This window comes from Giraffa tippelskirchi, chromosome 11, assembly GCF_054371585.1.
Source record: "Giraffa tippelskirchi isolate mGirTip1 chromosome 11, T2T-mGirTip1v1.2.pri, whole genome shotgun sequence".
Classification (NCBI taxonomy): domain Eukaryota; kingdom Metazoa; phylum Chordata; class Mammalia; order Artiodactyla; family Giraffidae; genus Giraffa; species Giraffa tippelskirchi.
This window is the reverse complement of record NC_137285.1, coordinates 48,047,393-48,073,315: the sequence shown is the minus strand read 5'-3', so window position 1 is coordinate 48,073,315 and position 25,923 is coordinate 48,047,393. Positions and strand designations below refer to the sequence as shown.

The window sequence follows — 25,923 nt, the reverse complement described above, 5'->3', positions numbered from 1 at the left end:
ACCTTCCAGTGAACCTACTAACCTTAGCTGATATTGTTTTGAACAATTTTTAGAATCATCTACTTTTATCACCAAAAGCTGAGAATTGCTTGTTCATTTTTATGTTGTTTTCAGGTTTGTTTTTTATAAAAATAGAATTCTTGATGGAGCTGACTTTCCTACATACCTCAGCAATATGACTTGCTCATACTTAGATATGAGGTAACATTTTGAATGTCTTGCTATAAAACATTTTCTCTGTCTAAATTGCAAGGCCTTTGCATTTTTCTTTCTTTTCAAAGTTTTCTCTATTCTATAACTATGGGTCTCCAATAACTAGTTTTGTGAGAACAATAAATTATTGTTCCCTCTTGTTCCAGAATTCTTTTACCAAATGTCTACTTGTCTTCAGATATTGGCCAATTTTTGCTTTCTCCTTAATTAAAAAGTCCAGAACAAAAACTACACTGGGACTTGTGATAGTTTTGGAGACCTTATATCTTAATTTCTCTTTTCCTTTGTGATTGAATTTTGGTAAGACACAGAGAGCTTTCTCCCCCTGTCAGTTTCTGTATATTCAGCAACATAAGAGGATCCATTGTGTGGGTAATTATGGCCTTCAGCCTAATCAATGCTTATCTCATAAATTTGTGAGAATTAAGTGTATATATTATAATAGCTAAGCCCCTTTTGAGCACATACCAAATTTCAGTTTCCTCTCTTGTTTTTCCTTTATGTTTAATTTTGTCTGTTCTATCACTGATTATCAGTGATATCCTAGACATACCTACTATGCTTACCCAGTTCTTATTAGGATTAGTTCTTCCCATCTGAAAGTTGTTTAACTCTTCTACTTGGATATTCGTTTGGAAAGATGTGTTTATACTTTCATGATTCTTAGATTTTCTTTCTCTTTTCTATTTGTTGCCTTACTGATTAGCTCCATATCTAATTCTTGAGTCTATGTTTGTTTTACTTCCTATTCTTTACTTTTTAACATTTACCCATTCAAGTTTGTACTTGAAGCTGATCACTTCAAATATTCTATCTTCTTTATGATGGAGCTTTCAAATGCGTAAGGGTTTTTCCACTTTTTTTCTGTAAATTCATCCTCAAAATTAGCAAGTAAGTAAGACTGATTTTGTTAGTTTCTCCAAGAAATCTATCATTTGAAAATTCTTGATTTGGAATCATCCTACCATAATGCCAATCTCTACTCAAAGTGTCATGGGCTAAAAACAACCCTGAAGCTTTTTCAACTTACCTTCCTTTACTTCTGATATGTTCCTACCAGTATCAACCTCCACTTAAAAAAATTTTTTTTTTTTAATTGAAGGATAATTGCTACAGAATTTTGTTGCTTTCTCAAACATCAACATGAATCAGTCTCAACCTCCAGTTTTTCTTTTTCAAATAAGGATCCTAATTTCTTATTCCTTTTCTACTTAAACAGATATTATTTTCATCAGTCATCATCGGTTTTATTGGACTAATTGATAAGAGCTAATCATTTTGTTTTCTATTCTCACTTATTGTAATACAGCTACATCTTAGAATTTCTTAAACAAACTTTGCTTTTCATATGTCCTTCCTCCATTCTGTCATGTTACTGCTAAATTCTAAACTCTTTAATTTTAAAACCCTTCACTTTTCTATGTTCATTTATAGATTTAACTATTAAATTCTTTCCATTTTCTTCATCACTGGCTCCTTAGTTTGTTTTATCAGTTGTATCTCACATGCTTCACAATCCTTAGATTATATTGCTCGGTCAATTCCAGCTTTGTTGTGTTTGTCATATCTGTAAGTTCAGTAATTTTACCAACAAATAAAAAATAAAATGGGGAACAGGTTTTCTATAGACATATGATCTAATGTTAAATTATATATGGGAAGAATTTCTTAAGAATTTGCCATCCATATCTGAATTAAGAATCAGTAGAAATCTCCGTATCCATTCTGACTTGTTGTTTAGTCATCAAGTCATGTCCGACTCTTCGTTACCCTGTGCACTGCAGCACACCAGACCTCCCTGTCCCGCACCATCTCCAGGAGTTTGCCCAAGATCATGTCCATTGAATTGGTGATGCTCTCCAACCATCTCATCTTCTGACGCTGGCACTGAATGCAGAGTTTTTATTTTATTCAGTGTTATAAAGGTGCTGTTGATCATAGTTTTTTCATTCAATCATGCTTTCAATCATTCACTCCTTTATTAAGCAGGTTTTTGAGGGTGATGCCTATATCCAACCCTTATGAATGTATATAAAAACAAGATGTCACTGTATTCAATTTGCTTTAGTGTAACAGGGTAAGAAAATAAGTAAAATATTAACATGCAGTGTGATAAGGATCACAATTAAGGTATAGTGGAAATGCTATGAAAGAATAACCTTCAGAAGTTTTGAAATGCTATAAAGGGGAAAGAGAAGAGGATTTATCTGGAGGGAGAAACAGCACAAAACTTCCAGGCATAGGGATTACTTGTAAAATGGCATGGCAGGTGCTTGTGGAAAAGCGGTGTGAGGTTAGGCACAGTAAGGAGTTTGGTTTGATTTTATATGAAGTAGTTGCTCTCTCACCTTCCTGTCTTTGTTTCTCCAGTATTTTATATAAACTTTCCTTTGTCACCCTTACAGTTTACAGAAGCCTTTAGGATCAACAGTAATCTGATATTTTGCTTTCGTGAGATGATAGTAGCTGTTAAAACTCAATTTGCAAACAGCATGGTAACCATGTAGTTAGATACCTTTCCTTATTCTCTATAGAGAAAGAATTTGAGATCGTCTGTCAAAGTAACCTCTATTTTAATAAGTAGAATAGTCATGAAGTAAATTAATGAATGTCTCAATATGTACATTTGTGCATATTTATACTTTCACATGGACAGCTCTAACTGGTGTGATTCAGATTCACTTCAGTTCATACACACAAGAACACATTTATCAGACTCCAGACGGCAAGGCTCCTTTAGAAAGTCAATATCCTGCAGAAGGGGCTTCCTTGATAGTTCAGTGAGTAAAGAATCCGCCAACAATGCAGGAGAAACCTGGTTCGATTCCTGGGTCAGGAAGATCTGCTGGAGAAGGGATACGCTACTCACTCCAGTATTCTTGGGCTTCCCTGGTGGCTCAGCTGGTAATAGATCTGCCTGTGATGCAGGAAACCTGGGTTCTATCCCTGGATTGGGAAGATCCTCTGGAGAAGGGAAAGGATACCCACTTCAGTATTCTGGCCTGGAGAATTCTGTAGACCCTATGGGGTCACAAAGAGTCGAACACGACTGAGTGTGACTTTCACTTCATACTGCAGGAGAGATGTTAAAAAGTGAAATTCTAATTATTCTTGACATAGGACATTCTTAGGATGCCTTGTGCCGAAATAATGAAAGTTATTTTTCTTCAGGAAATTGAAGAGATGATGCATGAGACATCTTCAAATTTCCATGGAAGTGGAGTTAAATAAGAAACAAATGGCACTTTCTGACACATATAGATCATCCTGTAATCACTTCACATCTGCTTGCTATAATAGAGAAATAACTATAAATCTTTTCAAAAACAAGGGACAGAAAATATAGCAAATACCATGTAATAACTTTATGGCATCATTTAGCATGGCTCTGTATAGAAGGTTATTTATAATGGTAGACTTACTGTTATACACAATTAAAAAAGAATTAAATTATAGATGGGTTGCAATACTATATATAATCTTATAAACCTTTGATATTTCAAAACTTTGATATGTAACTTTGATATTTACAAAACTTATTTTTAATCTTTAGCACTATTTAAGAAATTTAGAAATGTTTACATTTTCAGACTATTGTAAGCTCATAACATTAGACTATTCTAAGTTTTTAAAAAATTTTTCGTAGAAATTTAAATGAGTATTTCTTACCCTCACATGTGCATATATGTGAAAAAATTATGTTGAAGGAGTATTAATAGTGAATTAATATACATGGTGGAATACATTTTTTGTAACTATGTATATATGTGTGCAAGCTCAGTCACTTCAGTCATGTCCAACTCTTTGCGACCCTGTAGAGTGTAACCCACAAGGCTCCTCTGACCACAGGGATTCTCCAGGCAAGAATAATGGAGTGGGTTGCCATACTCTCCTCCAGGGGATCTTCCTGACCCGGTGATCGAACTTGCATCTGCCTGTGTCTCCTCCATTGCAAGTGGATTCTTTACCCACTGAGCCATGTGGGAAGCCGGGTTTGATTCTTGTGCTGGGAAGATCCCTTGGAGAAGGAAATGGCAATCCTCTCCAGTATTCTTGCCTGGAAAATCCCGTGGACAGAGAAGCCTGGCAGGCTACAGTCCATGGGGTCGCAAGAGTTGGATACAACTTAGTAACTAAACCACCATCATATATATATACTTAATAGGAAATTTGTATGAAGCTCACAATTAAATTCACTTCATTTTCTGCCTTCTTAAAAATGTTTCTGGAACACACTGCTCTTCCTCATGCTGTTTTTCCAACAACATGCCATTTAATTATTCAAACATAATTATATGAGGTTTTATTTTTGATTTCTAACAATGGAATTAATTTTTAGTACTTCCTTACCACTTTAAAAGCTAATATAAAATATGTATCCATGAGGGTTAAAACATAGACATTACTTACCACTGGATAACTAGTTTTGAATCTACATGTTTTGAACATACATATAGTATATATTATCACTGTAAAAGTAGTCTCATGTGACAAGTATAAAAATAACATTCTCATAGATATTTATGTAATATAAGAAAAGATTGTGACCTTCAAAAAGTCCTAATTTGGAAATATTTTTATCATAATCTGCATTCCTATTTCCCTTAAATCTCAGAAAAGAACTATTGATTTTTTCATAAGAATTAAATAAGAAAGAAAGGAGTCAAGCTGCTTGTTTTATTCCACTCAACCTCAATCGCATACATCTGGGAAATGGTAGTGTTGGTGAAGGCAGGGATGCTGTGGGAGTTTTCATATGGCAGCATAGTGTTGTAAACTAATAAATATCGAATTTGTTTCGTCTTCCTCTTCACTTCTTCAAATAATTCCCAAATGGCATCAGATGGAAAAAGTGAATGCTTCACATCAGACTGAGCAATGAGAAAGGATTGCACACTGAGTTAAATATCTGTTTGATTTGAAGATTAAATTCTAGTTCTATTATGCCATGATTTTTTCTCATACTGGTGACTGACCACACTAGGATGTGTGATAAAATTCTGGCCTAGTATGAATTTTCAACCAAAGAAAAGAAAACCATTTCAGGAAACTGCCAATATAAGATACTGAAATTTAATGACATAATTTGAGTCAATGTTATGATATTTTGAAGTGGTATTGAAGGCCAGAATTGAACTCTCTAACTTTCAGATGCAGAGACAGTTAACTGAGTTTTAACGACATATTCAAGGTCATTGTTTGCTTTTACTAGATGTAAATTGCTTATTTTATTTAGTTCCCTAGCTTTTATGTGCCTAGTGGTAGTTCTTGACTTTTTTCCATAAAATAATAAAATTATTCATATATTAGGATGGGAAGTACATAATGGAGATAATCCTACACCCAAGGAAAGAACTCACCTAGAGCCAGACATCTTTGAGTGTGAAGACAAGTGGCAACAGGAAGCATCACTATGAACAAAGCTAGCAGAGGTGATGGAATTCCAGCTGAGCTATTTCAGATCCTAAAAAATGATGCTGTTAAAGTGCTGCACTCAGTATGCCAGCAAATATGGAAAACTCATCAGTGGCCACAGGACTGCAAAAGGTCAGTTTTCATTCAAGTCACAAAGAAGAGCTATGCCAAGTAATGTTTAAACTACCACACAATTTCACTCATCTCACATGCTAGCAAGGTAATGCTCAAAATTCTCCAAGCTAGGCTTCAACAGTACACGAACCAAGAACTTCCAGATGTTCAAGCTGGATTTAGAAAAGGCAGAGGAACCAGAGATCAAACTGCTAACATTTGTTGGATCATAGAAAAAGCAAGAGAGTTTCGAAAAATATCTACCTCTGCTTCATTGACTACACTAAAGCCTTTGACTGTGTGGATCACAACAAATTGTGGAAAATTGTTGAAGAGATGGGAATACCAGACCACCTTACCTGCCTCCTGTGAAACTTGTATGCTTCTAACAAGAAGCAACAGTCAGAACTGGACAAAGAACAAAAGACTGGTTCTAATTTGGGAAAGGAGTACGTCAAAGCTATATATTGTCACTTTGCTTATTTAACTTATATGCAGAGTACATCATATGAAATGTTGGGCTGGATGAAGCACAAGCTGGAATCATGATTGCTGGGAGAAATATCAATAACGTCAGATATGCAGATGACACAACCCTTATGGCAGAAAGTGAAGAAGAACTAAAGAGCCTCTTGATGAAAGTGAAAGATGAGAGTGAAAAAGCTGGCTTAAAACTCAACATTCAAAAAATGAAGATCATGGCTTCTGGTCCCGTCACTTCATGGCAAATAGATGGGGAAACAATGGAAACAGTGACAGATTTCATTTTATTGGGCTCCAAAATCACTGCAGATGGTGAATGCAGCCATGAAATTAAAAGTTGCTTGCTCCTTTGAAGAAGAGCTATGACCAACCTAGACAACATACTAAAAAGCAAGAACATTACTTTGCCAACAAAGGTCTGTCTAGTCAAAGCTATGGTTTTTTTTTTCCATTAGTCATGTATGGGTGTGAGAGTTGAACCATGAAGAAGGCTGAATGCCGACAAACTCATGCTTTTGAACTGTGGGTTTGGAGAAGACTCTTGAGAGTCCCTTGGACTGCAAGGAGATGAAACCAGTCAATCCTAAAGGAAATCATTCCTGAATATCCATTAGAAGGACTGATGCTGAAACTGAAGGTCCAACACTTTGGCCACCTGATGCGAAGAACCGGCTCATTTGAAAAGACCCTTGTGCTGGGAAAGATTGAGGGCAGGAGGAGAAGGGAATGACAGAGGACGAGATGGTTGGATGACATTACTGACCCAAAGGGCATGAGTTTGAGCAAGCTTTTCGAGATTGTGAAGTACGGAGAAACCTGCCGTGCTGCAGTTCATGGGGTCTCAAAGAGTTGGACACGACTGAGTGACACAGCAGCAACAAAAAGAACAGAGTACTTAAGAGATACAGTTGGGAATGAGTCTAGCTTAGAAATTCCCCTTTTCCTTCTTCACTATTCAGATTTAAGGGAATTTTTGTGAGAATGTGTTCTAGATTAGGGTTCTAATTAATTTCAGCATTCTGAGGGAATTTATAGGAGTGATGTGTTATACTGTAACAAAGAAATTATTGGGTGTAAAAATCCTGTCCCCCTCAAACCTTTAAGATATCAACTCAAAGAGAGAGAGTGAAGAGAGAGAGAGAGGAGATGGAAAGAAAGTTAAATAAAGGATAAGAAGTCCAATTGCCACCTGCCTGGACATGTTTCATATGCTAAGTACATGGCACTTAGTATCGACTCCCTCCTGAGTATCTCTTCAGCACTGCATAGAACCAGAGCCTACGTACTTTCCAGTAACAAGAGAAATGGAGGACAGGTAGTTCTTTTGTTAAATCTTTATGACCCTTATAGCAATCCCTTTAATTATTTTGATAGGAACAATAAAAAGTTTGAAAATAGGAGTAAGAAATCCACAGAAAAATGTGTCAAAATCTCTAGAGTAACGATTAAAGAAGAATTTCTTACCAATTTCTAATGCTCACGTCTGGTCTCTTATTGCATAGCTATAACACGTTTAATCACAGTGGCAATGAAATAGAGGTCATTTTATCTGGTATGAAGAGGTTGGAAACTCTGTCTCATTACTCACCTCCTCCAAGGAAGTGATCTGATTACCTTTGAGTTAGAACAGAGGGCTAGATGGGATCAAACAGAGAAAGCAAGCTGTAATAGTATCTCCAGTTCACTGAGTATCAATGTGTTTGCCTTCTTGTTAAAAAATGACAGCCTTATTGTTCACTTTTCTTTATATTGCCTAGTTGCATTCTGCTTATGACTTTAAAAAAAATCTGACAAAGTTACTCTATAACCTGTGGTCAAATTAGTGTCTCTTCTTGAACTTCTCGGGAACTCTCGGAGTGTGGAGGATAATAATGAGAGTCGCTCTTAAGAAACCTTGGATGATGTTCCTAAGAATCAGATTTTTGGCAGTATATGGAGGTTGATTAGGTTTTAACTTTGTATTCCATTCCCTTTCATTAGGATTTTGTTTTAAAACTACCAGGGAAAAGAAGTTAAAAAAATTTCACTCTAAGATTTCAATATATAAAAATGTCACTATGGCATAGCTACTCCTTAGTTAAATATGGGAGCTTAAAGAAGAAAGAACATCAACTCTATATTTGGTTCAAGTAAATAATCTGGATATATTTATAATGATAAATCAGATTTGGAAACTTCTAAGGAAAACTGAAAGTTATAGTTCTTTATGGTCTCTATTCTTAGTTTAGGGATTACCAGTATATATTTTTTACCTAGTATCCCCAAAAGAACTCTCTTCTTTTGGCTGTGAGCTAAGAAAGGGTTAGTTGGAAGAAGGGACTATGTATTTACTAATGTCTCATCTGTGCCAGGTACTGTATTAAATGTTTTACATTAAAAACAACCTGAATACAGTAATTTTATGAAGTATGTGTTCTTTATTTTTAGACTGCATGTATGTGCATGCAGACATATACACACAGACATACAAAAGACTCAGAAATTAAGAAAATTAAATATATATTACCCCTAGGATATGAATAACTTTTTGAGACTTTCAAATTCTTCATCTCTACCATTTGTGTGTTGTGATCACGAGATCCTATCTGATTCTTGGAAGTTCTACTAGAAGAGAAAATGATTTTTGACTTAATCCTTAGACTGTTACCAATAACACTAAAATTGATAGCAGAAGAGGGAGAATCATTTCATAGTCAGTTCTTCTGTGATGCTGATGGATGCATTTTGAGAAGAAGGTCTCTGATTTAACCAAATATGTCAATCACTGATCTCTATACAGTCAAGAGGGCACAGGATGAAGATGTGGGCATAGATGAATTGCTTTCAATTCTCTTTAAGTCTTTCCAGTCCTTGAGCAAAACCACCTTCCTCCAGGTAGCCATCTTTTCTTTTCTGGTGTACTTCTTAAGTGAGCTTCTCACTACATGGTGCCCTTCTAATCCAATCTTCACATAAATATTCCCAAATGATATTCTTAAAACATAAGTCCATTCATATTACTCACTGACTTTTTAACCTTTTAGTGACTTCTCATTATCATTAGTATGAAGTTCAGTAGTCTTATACTGTTTTAGTAAACCTTTATCACCTGACCCACTATGATCTGGGAAATGAGGGTATAATTTTCAGGAGAAAAGTGAATAGATAATATCAGATGCAAAACAAATGTTTCTGTGTAAATATATTCAAATCTATAACTTGCAATAAATACTTCTAAGTTTTTTTTTTTTACCTTATGGGAAAGTTCACCTGCTCTTTAGAGATTTTGAAGAATTTGAGGGAATGCTTGATTTTTTTGCTCTTGTTTTTGTTTTAATATCTGATTCCAAATCTCAGGAAACAGTATGTGTTAGCAAACCTCAGAGTGTGTGTCAGTGGCTGAATTCAGATATTACAATTCATTACTTTTTCAACTGCTCCATAACCACCTGCTTTCTATATAAAGTAAGACTTCAGAAAACATTTAGAAATAAGAATTATCCTTTCTCTTCTTTGTTCTGTCAGCCTAACACATTGATTTAGAGGATATTTAAACAGGTTCTAGTCAAATGAGCAATGCTTCTCTGACGAGTACTACTTTGGACAAATAATAACAGGGTCAAACTTTAAAATGTGCATGGTGTCATACACTGCCATGTAATTATTTAACAATTAAACATATATATTTGTTTTAAAATAATGAATAAATGGGGTTACACATTAAGTGTAGAGTATAAGAGATGAAACCACTGAAAGCACACTGAAACTTTTTTTAATAGCTGATATGTTTAATATTGAACTGGTTATAAATCAAATGAACTATAATAATACTAGTTTTCTTTGTGTGTGTTTGAAGTGCAACTCATAGTGCCTAATCAAAGGAAAATCATCAGTACCTTTTCTTAGAATGGAAACATGACATACGATAACATTCACATGCTTTTCATGTTTCTATAATATGTTGGAAGGAACATTTGAAATCAAGGAAATATAGATAAATTACATTGCTGTGTAGGACTAACCACTTTGATTTTTTTTCCAACCATTTTTCAGTTCATGGTCTGCTTATATCTCTCTGTTAATACACTTTGAAGAGGCAGAATTCTTCTAAGTGATTGCTAGACTTTGATTCAGCACAGCAAGGACAAGCTAGTTGGTATAAATGGATATTCAGTATTTTTCTGTATGCTAAAGATCATACAGTTACACTTGTAATGTGTGGTTCCTGCCTCTCTCAGTGAAATCAGAACAATTGAAATATGCTTTGTTGTTTTACATAACATCTTGGGTAGGATCTGTACTTGCCATCAAACATAGTCAGGAAATATATTTGACATAATCTTACATGCTGTTCAATTATAAAAATGAGGGATTTTATTTTATTTTATTTTTCAGGGTAAGTATCTTTATTCATTTTTTTCATTTTTAAACTTTTTATTATAATTTGGAGTATAGTTGATTAACAATGTTGTGTTAGTTTAGGTGTACAGTAAAGTGATTCAGGTATACATATACATGTATCTACTTTTTCCAATTCTTTTCCCCATTTTTTTTCCTTTTTTTTTAAATTTATTTAAAAAATGAGGGATTTTATTTCTTGAGTTACTACATCCCCCAAATCCAAGTCACTCTTTCATATGAGGATATAAATATTAGTATTATACTTTAATAATAATTGAATACTATTAGTGTTAAATACTAAGGATTTAAGTATTTTTTAAAAAGTTTTGTTTACTTATTTATTTTTGGTTGTGCTGTATCTTTGCTGCTGCTCACGGGCTTTCTCTAGTTGCAGCAAGCGGGGGCTACTCTTCGTTATGGTGTGCAGGCTTCTCTTTGCAGTGGCGTTTCTTGTTGCGGAGCATAGGCTCTAGGGTACGTGGGCTTAGTAGCTGCATCATGTGGGCTCAGCAGTTGTGGTTCCTGGCTCTAGAGTGCAGGATCAATAGTTGTGGTGCACAGGATTTGTTGCTCCGTGGCATGTGGGATCTTCCTAGACCAAGGATCAAAACCTTATCCTCTGCATTGGCTGGAGGATTCTTACCTACTGTGCCACCAGTTAAGTCCCAGTGTTAGGCTCTTCATTTCATCTGTAAGATATAGAAAGACTAGTCAGAAAATATGATTGCATCATCACTCTGGAATTCTTCAGGCCAGAATATTGGAGTGGGTAGACTTTCCCTTCTCCAGGGGATCTTCCTGACCCAGAAATCCAACCAGGTCTCCTGTATTGCAGGTGGATTCTTTACCAACTGAGCTATCAGGAAAGCCCAACCTGTACCAAGTTGCTTAATGATTTTAGCTTCAGTTTCTCCAGTCATGCAATGGGAAAATAGCATTAGTTTCTGAGAATTTTGAAAGGATTAAAATAGATGATTTACTTGAAATAATTTTCTACATAATAAAAGAACTATTTATGTTATTATTTGAGAGATTTATGTGACAATTTATGGTGTTTTTTTTTTTTCAATTAAGTATTTTGGTCAAAAGATCATGAGGTGTGAATGTAGCAAAAGAGTTACAGAAGAATAATGTCATTTAATTGAAATCTGTAACCTGCATCACAGTGTTACATAGAGAACTACCTACAGTATGTTTGTGTGTCACAGTGTACTTTATGTGAATTTGAAATATTCACTATATTGTTAAATCATTGAGGATTTTTTTCCCACTGTTATGTAATATATTTTATATATCCTATGAGAAATTTATTTAAAAATTTTTAAATACATACCACAAATAAAAATAAAGATATATATGGCTGTATTAAAATAGGACACCATCAAATGCAAATTTAAATGACTGCTTAAAGACTGTATGTGTTATACAAACATAAAGCAAAAATAATTTAAATTTCAAGTATATACACATCTTAGAAACCAGTAAGGAAGTAAAAAAAAAAAACAAGAACAGTAGAAGAATTGGCAAGCATATTAAAATGGAATTCTGAGAAAAAAGAAACTATGGTAGCAAATACATATGAAGAAAATGAATGATGTACAAAATTGCAAATTTAAAGTAAATATCAAACATTTAATTGTTAGGCTAGAAATAAAGTCCTAACATTCTGAAAGTACCAACTGTTGTCAAGGATATACAGCAAAAAAATTTTAGATATTAGGCTGATGAGAATAAATAAAGAATAAAGCATTTTGGAAAGTAATTGAACAAACTTCAGTAAAGTTGAACATGTTCTTATTACAAAACTCATCATTTCTACTCATAGTTAATTCCCTGAGAAATGTTTTTATATGTATGAGACCATTTATTAGCACATTGAGTATAAGAGCAAAGTATTTGAAATGACTTTAATGTCTATCAAAAGGAGAGGGCTAGGACTTCCCTGGTGGTTCAGTGGTTAGGACTCCGATCTTCCACTGCAGAGGGTACAGGTTTGATCCCTGGTTGGGGAAATGTGATTCCTCCCCCCCCAAAAAGGATTAGTTTATTTGCAATATACTTTTTACAAATAATACTAGCTAGCAGTTAAAATATTTGAAATGAACTACATGTGTCAACAAAGACAAATTTCACAAATATATATGTATATATTTTTCAAATTTCACAAATGTATTTTGAAGTAAGAGAACTGGAATGGAACTTCCAGTTTTGTGATATATTTAAAAATATAAAAATGTACAAAAATACTGTATATTATATATGTATTATGTATGGAGTAAAATTATGAAATGTGAGGAGTGAAAAACTACAGTTCAGGACAGTGGTTCTTTCTTGACAGAGAAAAGAAATGAGGGGATGAGATCAAAGAAATTGAAAACAGGGAATATTAGTTATATTTATGATAATTCTATTAAAAATACTGATGAGATTTAAACTTCCACAATTAAGTAAACCTAATCAACATTTCTGCTGAAAACAACTACAAGAGCTGGGTGAAACATAAAAAATAATCTGTCTGAAGGAACTGGCAAATTAGCAAGACTGAAAAATTAATGAGCCAAGAATTGGGGAAGCTGCAGTTCAGTCAATGGGAATCTGGCATTTGGGGCTTTCTTAGCCTTAGGGGTATTTTTTAATTTTGGAAGAGGTGACTGAGAGTCTAGGATTCTAGGAATTATCTGACAGTCTTGTGGACTAGGCATGAATCCAGGAATTTCCTTGAGGAAGAAAATACCCCAGATAAATCCACCATCTTTGGGCTGTGACCCTGAAATGTTAAAATACAAAATTAAGTTTTAGCTAGATGTAGAATGACTTTCTGAAAGACTGAAGCCCAGCATCAGTTAGTTTTAGTTACAAAGACTTGAGTTCATTTATTTGGGTTTGCTGTTTTCCCTAAATCCACAATAGAAATTGTCAAGATTGGGGTTACTTTTGGAGGGAACAAAGGAGATAGCTAGTAATGAAAGAGAACGAGGAGGGAGCTTGGTGTCGGAAAATGCTGTTTCTTAAACGGGCTGGTGGATACATGATAATAATTTAGTGATAAATCTTATGCTTTATATTTTTCTTTTGTGCATTTATAAGCATGTTGAAATATTTCATCCTAACTAAAGCCAGACATCCTGGAATGTGAAGTTAAATGGGCCTTAGAAAGCATCACTACGAACAAAGCTAGTGGAGGTGATGGAATTCCAGTTGAGCTATTTCAAATCCTGAAAGATGATGCTGTGAAAGTGCTGCACTCGATATGCCAGCAAATTTGGAAAACTCAGCAGTGGCCACAGGACTGGAAAAGATCAGTTTTCGTTCCAATCCCAAAGAAAGGCAATGCCCAAGAATGCTCAAACTACCGCACAATTGCACTCATCTCACATGCTAGTAAAGTAATTCTCAAAATTCTCCAAGCCAGGCTTCAGCAATACGTGAACTGTGAACTTCCAGATGTTCAAGCTGGTTTTAGAAAAGTCAGAGGAACCAGAGATCAAATTGCCAATATCCGCTGGATCATCGAAAAAGCAAGAGAGTTCCAGAAAAACATCTATTTCTGCTTTATTGACTATGCCAAAGCCTTTGACTGTGTGGATCACAATGAACTGTGGAAAATTCTGAAAGAGATGGCAATACCAGACCATTTGACCTGTTTCTTGAGAAACCTGTATTCAGGTCAGGAAGCAACAGTTAGAACTGGACATGGAACAACAGACTGGTTCCAAATAGGGCAAGGAGTACGTCAAGGCTGTATATTGTCACCCTGCTTATTTAACTTATATGCAGAGTACATCATGAGAAACGCTGGGCTGGAAGAAACACAAGCTGGAATCAAGATTGCCGGGAGAAATATCAATAACCTCAGATATGCAGATGACACCACCCTTATGGCAGAAAGTGAAGAAGAACTAAAGAGCCTCTTGATGAAGGTGAAAGAGAAGAGTGAAAAAGTTGGCTTAAAGCTCAACGTTCAGAAAAATAAGATCATGGCATCTGGTCCCATCACTTCATGGGAAATAGATGGGGAAACAGTGGAAAGAGTGTCAGACTTTATTTTTTTGGGCTCCAAAATCACTGCTGATGGTGATTGCAGCCATGAAATTCAAAGACGCTTACTGCTTGGAAGGAAGGTTATGGCCAACCTAGATAGCATGTTTAAAAGCAGAGACATTACTTTGCCAACAAAAGTCCGTCTAATCAAGGCTATGGTTTTTCCAGTGATCATGTATGGATATGAGAGTTGGATGGTGAAGAAAGCCGAGCACCGCAGAATTGATGCTTTTGAACTGTGGTGTTGGAGAAGACTCTTGAGAGTCCCTTGGACTGCAAGGAGATCCAATCAATCCATCCTAAAGGAGATCAGTCCTGGGTGTTCATTGGAAGGACTGATGTTGAAGCTGAAACTCCAATACTTTGGCCACCTCATGTGAAGAGTTGACTCATTGGAAAAGACCCTAATGCTGGGTAGGATTGGGGGCAGGAGGAGAAGGGGATGACAGAGGATGAGATGGCTGGATGGCATCACTGACTCAATGGACATGGGTTTTGGTGGACTCCGGGAGTTGGTGATGGACCGAGAGGCCTGGTGTGCTGCAATTCATGGGGTCGCAAAGAGTTGGACACGACTGAGCGACTGAACTGAACTGATCTGAACTGAAAGCCGATTAGTTCAGTACAATTCAGTTGCTCAGTCAAGTCTGACTCTTTGCAACCACATAGATTGCAGGACATCAGGCCTCCCTGTCCATCAACAACTCCTGGAGTCTACTCAAACTCATGTCCATTGAGTCGGTGATGCCATCCAACCATCTCATCCTTTGTCGTCCCCTTCTCCTTCTGCTTCAGTCTTTCACAGCATCAGGGTCTTTTCAAATGAGTAAGTTCTTTGCATCAGGTGGCTGAAGTAACATAGATTCAGCTTCAGCATCAGTCTTTCCAATGAATATTCATACTGATTTTAGGATGGACTGATTGGATCTCCTTGCTGCCCAAGGGACTCTCTAGAGTCTTTTCCAACACCACAGTTCAAAAGCGTCAATTCTTTGGCGCTCAGCTTTCTTTATAATCCAACTCTCACATCCACATATGAATACTGGAAAAACCATAGCTTTGACTAGACGGACCTTTCTTTGGCAAAGTAATATCTCTGCTTTTTAATATGCTGTCTAGGTTAGTCATAACTTTTCTTCCAAGGGGCAAGTGTCTTTTGATTTCATGGCTTGTAGTCACCATCTGCAGTGATTTTGGACCCGAAAAAAATAAAGTCTCTCACTGTTTCCTTTGTTTTCCCATCTATTTGCCATGAAGTGATGGGACCAGATGCCATGATCTTAGTTTTTTGAATGTTGAGTTTTAAGCCAACTTTTTCCTTCTCCTCTTTCACTTTCATGAAGAGGCTCTTAGTTCTTCTTCACTTTCTGCCATAAGGGTGGTGTCATCTGCATATCTGAGGTTATTGATATTTCTCCTGGCAATCTTGATTCCAGCTTGTGCTTCATCCAGCCCAGTGTTTCTCATGATATACTCTGCATATAAGTTAAGTAAGTAAGGTGACAATAAATAGCCTTGACGTACACCTTTCCTGATTTGGAACCAATATGTTGTTCCATGTCCAGTTCTAACTGTTGCTTCTGACCTGCATACAGATTTCTCAGGAGACAGGTAAAGTGGTTTGTTATTCCCATCTCTTTCAGAATTTTCCACAGTTTGTTGTATTCCACACAGTCAAAGGCTTTGACATAGTCATTAAAGCAGAAATAGATGTTTTTCTGGAGCTCTCTTGCTTTTTCGATGATCCAACGGATGTTGGCAATTTGATCTCTGGTTCCTCTCCCTTTTCTAAATCCAGCTTGAACATCTGGAAGCTCATAGTTCATATATTGCTGAAGCCTGGCTTGGAGAATTTTGAGCATTACTTTGCTCGTGTGAGAGATGTGTGCAGTTGTGTGGTAGTTTGAGCATTCTTTGGCATTGCCTTTCTTTGGGATTGGAACGAAAACTGACCTTTTCCAGTCCTGTGGCCACTGCTGAGTTTTCCAAATTTCCTGACATAATGAGTGCAGCACGTTCACAGCATCATCTTTTAGGATTTGAAATAGCTCAACCTGAATTCCATCACCTCCACTAAGACCCAGTTTTCCCTTCAGTTAGTCTCTCTCATCAGGAAGCTTCCATAAGCCTCTTATCCTTCTCCATCAGAGGGCAGACAGACTGAAAAGTAAAGCCAATTACAACTTTGAAAAAAATCAGTAGGCATTCAATAAATTTTAATTGATTTTCCACTAAAAAATGTATCAGGTAAATAAGACAGAAGTATTAAGATTTGATAAAGCTGGACCTTAAACTCAGGGATGTTTGTTTTATTGATCACTTTTTTTGTATCATAAAAAGTGATATGTTTCACAAATAAAACTTCTATTTTCCAATCATACCTCAACACAATTGGAAAAATTATTGAAACAATTTTAAAAACTAACAACAAAATATGCAGTCCAAGAAAAGACTGGGGGAAAAATTGCTGTCACCCTTATTCCAGGGAAGCAAAATATTACATCTGGCTTATAGACAATTCATAGATGATATGTATAATAGCTTGAAGACGTTCCTGAATATTTTTAGAGGGTCTAGATTTCTTACTTTATCTACTATAATTTTTATTGCATTCTTTTGTTTTTCAGAGAAAAAAGAAAATATTATGAAATAATTTCAAAAGGTTTAGAAGTAACCACTCAGATGTAGCTCCTTAGGCTAAGTCAACAATCCTGTTAAAAGACAGCAATAAACCAGTATTATAGGTGTTTCCCTTTGAATTATCTGGAATAGTTGCACAGTTGAATAAATTTGGTAAAAGTCATATGAATGGAAGTCACAATTTAAATTCTAGATCTTCAAACCTTTTTCTTCCAGTTGCCAGAATATCTCTTTTAGTATACTATATGTATTTTTCTTCTCTGAGAGGTAAACTCTACCATTGATTTTGAAAAGTCTTCCAAATGAGTTACTCAGGAATTTTTAAAAGCAGTTGTTTATTTTTTTTTAGAGCAGTTGTCTTTTTTTGCCTCTCAACGTTCCTAAAATCTAAAATATGTGTGAATTTTGATTCTTCTGTAATCACTTATTTGAAATATTTCCTGATATACTCAGGTAGCACTTACAGTCCCACTTGCTTGGCTCCTATCTCTGTGTCTTCTGTTACTGTTATTTGTTTACATTTGTCACTCGAGCTTAACATCAAGATGCACATCTTGACTTAAAAATCCTTGTCTCTTCATTTACTAGTAAAGGATTTAGTAAATACCAGCTAAATATGTGAATGAAAACAAATTTTAAATATATTCTGTGCAATCAATGGAACAATGACTGCTTCCTGAGAAATTGAAAACACTGATTTGTCCTTCTCTTATTTATTCTTGGAAATATATGGAAATAAATGGTAACAAATGGAATCAGAAGCAAATGGAATCCCAAAGGAAAGTGAGGATTTTCAGTAAGAGAAGTGATGCTTCTCTTGCGAGGTTAATAAAGTAGGGAAAAGGACTTGCATAATTAACAAGGAAAAAACATTGTGAATGTAATCTTTAAGAAGGGGCTTTTATCTTTTTGTGATTTTTTTTAATAACTTGATCAGTATAGAGTTCATAGTATCATCACACATACTGTGATCTCAATAAAAGTTTCATAATAAAATATTTGTGAACTATTATTACAAGTATAGAAAAATTAAAGGACTATATAGAAAATTATGAAGATTAATAACTTAGTAGTGATTGAGTGACATTTGCCCTTCCGTGGATCACAGCCTTGCTGTGACTAAGGGGCCTGTGTTCACTCAAGGAATCTATGAGCCATGCTGTGCAGGGCCACCCAAGATAGTCGGGTCATCGTGAACAGTTCTGACGAAAGGTGGTACACTGAAGAAGGAAATGGCAGCCCACTCCATTGTGTAACCTTGAGACCCCCATGGACAATGTGAAAAAGCAGAAAGATTTGATGCCAGAAGATGAGCCCCCAGGTCAGAAGGGGTCCAATATACCACTGGGAAAGAGCAGAGGGCAATTACTAATAGCTCCGGAAAGAAGGAAGCAGTTCGGCCAAAGCAGGAATGATGCTCAGCTGTGGGTGTGTCTGCTGGTGAGAGTAAAGTCCGATGTCATAAAGAATAATACTGCATGGGAACCTGGAATGTTAGATCCCTGAATCAAGGTAAATTGGACGTGGTCAAGCAGGAGATCGCAAGATTGAACATCAACATCTTAGGACTCAGTGAACTAAAATGGATGGGAATGGGTAAATTTAATTCAGATGACCATTATATCCACTACTGTGGGCAAGAATGTCTTGGATGAAATGAAGTAGCCGTTATAGTCAACAAAAGAGTCCGAAATGCAGTACTTGGATGCAACCTCAAAAATGACAGAATGATCTATGTTTGTTTCCAAGGCAAATCATTCATTATCACAGTATTCTAAGTCTATGCCTTAACCACTGATGCCAAAGAAGCTGGCTTTATGAAGACCTACAAGACCTTATAGAACTAACACCAAAAAGAGATGTCATTTTCATCATAGGGGACTGGAATGCAAAAGTAGGTAGTCAGGAGAAACCTGGATTAATGGGCAAGTTTGGTCTGCTGCTGCTGCTGCTGCTGCTAAGTCATTTCAGTCATGTCCGACTCTTAGTGACCTCATGGACTGCAGCCTACCAGGCTCCTCTGTCCATGGGATTTTCCTAGGAGTACAAAATGACGAAGGGCAAAGGCTACCAAAGTTTTGTCAAGAGAACAGACTAGTCATAGCACACACCCTTTTCCAACAACCCAAGAGATGACTCTATACATGGACATCATCAGGTGGTCAATGCTGAAATCCGATAGATTATATTCTTTGCAGCCAGCCAGAGATGGAAAAGCTCTATACAGTCAGTTAAAACAAGACCTGGAGCTGACTGTGGCTCAGATCATGAGCTTGTCATTGCAAAATTCAGTCTTAAACTGAAGAAAGTAGGGCCAACCACTAGACCGTTGAGGTGTGACCCAGATCAAATCACTTATAATTTTACAGGGGAGGTGACAAATAGATTCAAGGAATTAGATCTGGTAGACAGAGTGCCTGAAGAACTATGGATGGAGATTTGTAACACTGTACAGTAGGCAGTGACCAAAATCATCCCAAAGAAAAAGAAATGCATGAAAGCAAAGTTGTTGGTGTGGTGTGGTTACCTACGTAGAGCTAGACATCCTGGAATGTGAAATCAAGTGAGCCTTAGGAAACATTGCTAGGAACAAAGCTAGTGGAGGTGATGGAATTCCAGCTGAGCTATTTAAATACTAAGAGATGATGCTGTTAATGTGCTGCACTCAGTATGTCAGCAAATTTGGAAAACTCTGTTGTGGCCCCCAGGACTGGAAAAGGTCATTTTTCATTCCAATTCCAAAGAATATTCAAATTAATGTACAATTGAGTATAATCATTTCATAGGCCAGCAAGGTTATGCTCAAAATTCTTCAAGTTAGGCTACAGCAGTGCTTGAATCAAGAACATGCAGATTTATGAGTTGGGTTTTGAAGAGGCAGAGGAAACAGATCAAATTGTCAACACTTGTTGAATCATGGAGAAAGCAAGGGAGTTTCAGAAAAACATCTACTTCTGCTTCATTGACTATGCAAAAACCTTTGACTTGTTGTGGATCATAACAAATGATGAAAATTCTTAAAGAGTTGGGAGTACCAGACCACCTTACATGTCTCCTCAGAAACATGTATGCAGATCAAGAAGGAACAGTTAGACCCAGACATGAAACAACTGACTCACTCAAAATTGGGAAAGGAGTATGTGAAGACTCTATATTGTTACCCTTCGTATTTAACTTATATGGAAAGTACGTCATGCAAAATACTGGGCTGGATGAATCACAAGCTGGAATCAAGATTTTTGGGAGAAATAGCAACAATCTCAGATAAGCAGATAATACTACCCTAAGAGCAGAAAGTGAAGAGGAACTAAAGAACTTCTTGATGAGGGTGAAAGAGGAAGTGTGAAAAAGCTTGCTTGAAATTCACCATTAAAACAACTAAGATTATGGCATGTGGTCCCATCACTTCATGGCAAATAGTGGGAGAAAAAGTCAAAGCAGTGACAGACTTTATTTTCTTGGGTTCCAGAATCACTGCACATGGGTTCCAGAATCACTGCACATGGGTTCCAGAATCACTGCACATGGTAACTGCAGCCATGAAATTAAATGACACTTGCTCCTTGGAAAGAAAGTTCTGACAAACCTAGACAGCATATTAAAAAGCAGAGACATCACTTTACTGAGAAAGGTCCATATAGTCAACACTATGGTTTTTCCAATAGTCATGTACTGATGTGAGAGTTGGACCATGAAGAAGGCTGAGTGCTGAAGAATTGATGCTTTAGAAGACTTTTGAATTGTGGTGCTTTAGAAGACTCTTGAGAGTCTGTTAGACTGCAAGGAGATCAAAGCAGTCAATCCTAAAGAAAATCAACCCTGATTATTCATTGGAAGTACTGTTGCTGAAGTTCTAATACTTTGGCCAACTGATATGAATAGCTGACTCAGTGGAAAAGACCCTGATGCTGGGAAAGATTGAAGGCAAAAGGAGAAGGGAGAGGCAGAATATGAGATGGTTAGTAGACTCGAGTTAGTGACTGAACAACAACAACAAAGTGGTTTTTGCAAAATAATTATTAAAAATAAATTACAATTACATATCAGCAACATAAGAATTGTAATTTCCAAAAATATAAGTGTACAATTGTGGGAAAATATGAACTATAAATGTTGCTATATATTAGATTAGAATGTTAAGTAATAAAATGGAGTCCCCACTTCATACAATAACTAAACAATCTCTGGGTAAATGTAAGTATTAAATTAAAATCACAATTTAACAAATGTTATCAATAAATTTGATTATTTTTATTACCGGGTTTAATAAAAGATTTCTTAATGCTTTAAAAGTATCAACAACAAAGGTATTTATTGATAAATAACTATGGCAAACTTTAAAGTATCTATTTTGTGAAGGACTTCATAAAATTTAAAAGAGAAATCACAGAAAGAAACCTTTGTATTATATTATTAATCAATGATTAGTACTCAGATTATAGAACACCTTGACTAATCAATATGGGAAGAAAGCACAGTAGGAAAATGGACAAAAGTTCAAGATATTTACATAAGTGGGATCGCAAATGGGCACTAACCTATGAGAAATTATTTAATCTTACTAGTAGTTGCTGCTGCTGCTGCTAAGTCGCTTCAGTCGTGTTCGACTCTGTGCGACCCCATAGACAGCAGCTCACCAGGCTCCCCCATCCCTGGGATTCTCCAGGCAAGAACACTGGAGTGGGTTGCCATTTCCTTCTCCAATGCATGCAAGTGAAAAGTGAAAGTGAAGTCACTCAGTCCTGTCCGACTTTTCACGACCCCATGGACTGCAGCCTACCAGGCTCCTCCATCCATGGGATATTCCAGGCAAGAGTACTGGAGTGGGATGCCATTGCCTTCTCTGTACTAGTAGTTAGGAAAATACAAATTAAAAGCAAAATGGGATACCACTCCCCATTCATTAAAATATGAAACATTAAATTCTGACAATAGCAAATGTTTCAGATGTGCTGCAACAGGGGAGTCATATGCTCATGATTAAAGTGTTGTCTGGCACAATTACATTTGAAAACATAGAATAATATAGGATAACACTGCGGATGACCAGATTCTAAGGTACAATTTCACTTGTTGGTATCCAGCCCAGATAGATTTTTGCATATATATAAGAGATAACAAGTAAAATAAAGATAATTACACTGTTGTTTTTAGTTATGAAACCTAGAAACAATTCAAAACAATATCTGTAACATGAGAAGAGAAAAATTGTGACTGTATTAGTTATGTAATACTGCCATAAAAAATTACTACTGACTGGATGTTTTAAATAACAAATATTTATTTCTTACAATTCTAGAGTCTGAGAGTCCAAGATCAAGGAGTCAGTAAGTAGTTTGGTTTCTCCTGAGGCCTCTCCCTGACTTACAGTTGGCCACATTTTTCTTGTGTCCTCACATGTCCTTTTCACTGTGTTTGTGTATCTTTGATGTCTGTCTCTCCTCTTATAAGGATATTGCCCCACTGGATTAGTATCCCACTTTTATGACCTCATGCGTGTGTGTGTGTGCTCAGTTGAAGTTGGCTCTTTGTGAACCCATGGACTGTAGCCCACCAGGCTCCTCTGTCCATGGAATTTTCCAGGCAAAAATACTGAATTGGGTTGCCATTTCCTACTCCAGGGGATCTTCCAGACCCAGGGAAGTAACCCAAGTCTCCTGCATTGCAGGCAGATTCTTTATCACTAGCGCCACCTGGGAAGCCCCCTTTATGACCTCAGATAATCTTAATTACTTCTTTGAAAGCCCTGTCTCCAAATACAGTCACATTAAGGGTTAGGGTTTGAATTTGGGGGGACACAATTTAGTCCATAATGTTTACATATTCATATAATGGATCACTGTAGAGCAGCGACAGTAAATGACCTGTCAATAAGGGTAAACTTAAACAAATGTTAAACACAAAATGCAAGTATCATAAAGGTTTTAGATATGGGAAATAATATATAATATTTATTGCTTAGGAATAAAATAATGTATAGTAAGTTGTAAATAACTGCACAAGAATAAAACATGCAAGATAGTCCTTTCTTCTGTAGGAGAAGGAGGGAGGATTCAATAGCGTCTGTGTATACTAGATGCTTTAGCTCAGTCGTGGTTAGATGGTGCATATATGTATATTTATTGTTCTGTTTTTTGTTGGCATTAAAGTTTACACTCAAAATGTATTTTGTGCAACAATTTTGTGTCAAACATTCTTGTAGAATCTTGGGATATGTTACTGAACACATTGAGATTCCCTACTCTCATAGAACTTGCATTCTATTGCAGTAGACAAACAGTAAGCATAAAAAAGAAAAAATATATATTATTTTTAAAAATAGAGCATATATTTTAAAAATTTTATGTTTTTCACTATTTGTTTTCATCTACAGGAATTGTTTTCTTTTTGCTTTATACAGTTTGTTAGTTTTCTACTTGAGCAGAACTTTTTCCCCCCAACTTGGCTGTCAGAGCTTAGATCCATTGTTAAGTTATAATGTTATAAATTTTACTTTCAGCCCTAACTTGATTTTAGATCTGTAACTTTAATGCTAACATTCTTAAAATCTGCCTTAATTATGTCTATAAAATAATCTCTGAAATGTAAACAAACAAATGGATAAGGAAAGAGAAAATCAGGTAATCCTCACATTGCCAACAGATAGAATACGATAAGTACATTTGTTATTTGTTTAGAGCAGAATACATGTTTTCTTATTTCAGTAACATTAAAAATATTGATTAAATACCAAGATCCCAATTTAAAAAGTTAACAAAAACAGAATATGAATAGACAATTCAAAAAAAGCCAGTAAAAATTAATAAAAATATTATTAGTTATCCAACATATACATATTGAAATTTACATGTAAGCCATGTATTTATAAGCCATGAAAAGTATGAAAAGGCAAAAAGATATGACACTGAAAGATAAACTCCTCAAGTCGGCAGGTGCCCAAAATACTTCTGGAGAAGAGTGGAGAAGCAACTCCAGAAAGAATGAAGAGACAGAGCCAAAGTGAAAACAACTCCCAGGTGTGGATGTGACTGGTGATAGATGTGAAGTCTGATGCTGTAAGGAACAATGTTGCATAGGAACCTGGAATGTTAGGTCCATGAATCAAAGTAAATTGGAAGTGGTGATCAAACAAGAGATGGCAAGGGTGAACATCAACATTTTAGGAAACAGTGAACTAAAATTTTTAGGACTGTAATGGGCAAATTTAATTCAGATGATGATTGTATCCATTACTGTGGGCAAGAATGCCTTGGGAGAAATGAATGTACCTCTCATAGTCAACAAAAGAGTCTGAAATGCAGTACTTGGGTGCAGTCTCAAAAATGACAGAATGATCTCTGTTCATTTCCAAGGCAAACCATTCAGTATCACAGTAATCCAAGTCTTTGCCCCAAACACTAATGCTGAAGAAGCTGAAGATGACTGATTCTATGAAGACCTAAAGATCTTATAAAACTAATGCCAAAAAAAAGATGTCCTTTTCATCATAGGGGACGGGAATGCAAAAGTAGGAAGTCGAGATACCTGGAGTAACAGGCAAGTTTGACCTTGGAGTACAAAATGAAGCAGGGCAAAGGCTAACAGTTTTGCCAAGAGAATGCATTGGTCATAGCAAACATACTCTTCCAACAATACAAGAGACAACTCTACACATGGACATCACCAGATGGTCAATATCAAAATCAGATTGATTATATTTTTTGCAGCCAAAGATGGAGAAGCTCTATACAGTCAGCAAAAACAAGACCAGGAGCTGACTGTGGCTCAGATCATGAACTCCTTATTGCAAACTTCTGACTTACATTGAAGAAAGTAGGGAAAACCACTGGACCATTCAGGTATGACCTAAATCAAATCACGATTATACAGTGGAAGGGACAAATAGATTCAAGGGATTAGATCTGGTAGACAGAGTGCCTGAAGAACTATGGACAGAGGTTCATGACAATGTGCAGGAGGCAGTGATCAAGACCATCTCCAAGAAAAAGAAATGCAAAAAGGCAAAATGGTTGTCTGAGGAGGCCTTACAAATAGCTGAGAAAAGAAGAGAAGCTAAAAGCAAAGGAGAATAGGAAAGATATACCCATATGAATGCAGAGTTCCAAAGAATAGCAAGGAGAGATAAGAAAGCCTTCCTCTGTGATAAATACAAAGAGATATAGGGAAAGAATAGAAAGGGAAAGACTAGAGATCTCTTCAAGAAAATAAGAGATACCAAGGGAACATTTCATGCTAAGATGGGCACAATAAAGAACAGAAATGATGTGGACCTAACAGAAGCAGAAGATATTAAGAAGAGGTGGCAAGAATACACAGAAGAACTATACAAAAAAGATCCTCATGACCCAGATAACCACAATGGTGTCATCACTCACCTAGAGCCAGACATCTGGAATGGAAAGTCAAGAGGACCTTAGGAAGCATCACTACAAACAAAGCTAGTGGAGGTGATGGAATTACAGGTGAGCTCTTTCAAATTCTAAAAGATGATGCTGTGAAAGTGCTGCACTCAATATGCCAGGAAATTTGGAAACATCAACAGTGGCCACAGGACTGGAAGAGGTCAGTTTTCATTTCAATCCTAAAGAAAGGCAATGCCAAAGAATGTTCAAACCATCACACAATTGCACTCATCTC

General features: G+C 36.2%; 2 long non-coding RNA genes across 3 annotated transcripts in view; one reads left to right on the top strand and one right to left on the bottom strand.

Annotated features, from left to right (window-relative positions):
• Window positions 1–23,592, top strand: part of LOC145527355 (uncharacterized) — a 47,989-nt gene extending 24,397 nt beyond the window's left edge. The window contains exon 3 of one of the 2 annotated variants that reach the window (XR_014069708.1): window positions 22,586–23,592. This is a non-coding gene — a long non-coding RNA (uncharacterized LOC145527355). Of the gene's footprint in view, window positions 1–5,523; window positions 8,698–22,585 lie in introns of those variants that run through there. The other variant, XR_014069707.1, reaches the window with a different exon arrangement.
• LOC145527358 (uncharacterized) lies at window positions 10,930–22,707 on the bottom strand. The gene is made up of 2 exons (XR_014069711.1): window positions 22,578–22,707; window positions 10,930–11,294 (listed from the first exon to the last, which is right to left on the bottom strand). It is a non-coding gene; the product is annotated as an uncharacterized LOC145527358 (long non-coding RNA).
• Window positions 23,593–25,923: the final 2,331 nt, after the last annotated feature.